Source organism: Marmota marmota, unplaced genomic scaffold (genome assembly GCF_001458135.2).
Source record: "Marmota marmota marmota unplaced genomic scaffold, marMar, whole genome shotgun sequence".
Taxonomy (NCBI): domain Eukaryota; kingdom Metazoa; phylum Chordata; class Mammalia; order Rodentia; family Sciuridae; genus Marmota; species Marmota marmota.
The window spans coordinates 1,069,933-1,070,956 of NW_026000052.1; positions in this window are offsets into that span (position 1 = coordinate 1,069,933).

Here is a 1,024-nt window from a genome sequence, read left to right on the forward strand (position 1 = left end):
GGGGGTGGGGGTGGGGATGGGGGCTTGTGGCCCCCAGGACTCGGGCTCCCGGGAGGTCCTGGTTCCCAGGACCCAGCGCTGGCCAGGGCACTCCATCCAGCACAGAGGCTCCGTGGGCCCGGGCCCACCCCCTGTAGCCCTGCAGAGACCTGTCCATTCCCTCCCTTCACCCGCCCTCTGCCCTTGGGCAGACGCCTGAGGCCCAAGTTGGTTCCAGGCAGCTGCCACCTCCTCCTCCTCCTCTTCCTCCCCTCCGCACCTCTCCTGGCACATCTACAACCCTGGCTTCTGCCTTCTCACCACGGAGAACGACCTTGTGCCAGCCTAGGCCAGCATCCCAGCACCCTTTTGTCCTTTGGGACAAGTTCTCCCTAAGGCTGATCCACACTCTGAATCCTCCAGCCCCAGGGCTCTCTGGGATGGGTCTCTCTAAGTGGAGCTGTGACCACCAGGTTCTTCAGCACTTCCCAGGGCAGCATTCCTAGGTGGGGAGCAGGGCTGGGGCATGGATGTCCTGCTGGCCCTCTGCTGCTCGTCCCTGCTCTGGCCCTGGGGAGGACAGGTGCAGCACAGGAGCTGGAGAGACCTGAGCCAGCTTGGGTTTCTGAAGCCCTTGGGATTTCCCAGCACAGGCCACAGAGTGGTGGGGGTTCTAAGGAGGAGGTTGCATCCTTTGGCCCACCCTGGGCACCAGGAACCCTTGGGTAGCACCAGCTCCTGCCTACATTCCTCCTTGAGAGGGGCTTCAAAGTACACAATGGGAAACTGGCGGACAGGCTGTACACAGGGTGGGGTAGTCGTGGTCATTACAGCATATAGGATTCCTCTGGGCACCTGGCCCTGGCTGGGAGCCAGGGTTGGGTCCACATCCTGCCCACAGTGCCTAGGGCTGGTGGCATGGGGTCTGGAGGATTAGGCCACAGATCTAGCTATTGGGTCCCTGGGGACAGCAGGGTTGGGCTGGGTGAAGAAGGGGCAGGCTGTGGGTTCATATTAGTATTAGCCCCAGGGCATTTGTCAGAAA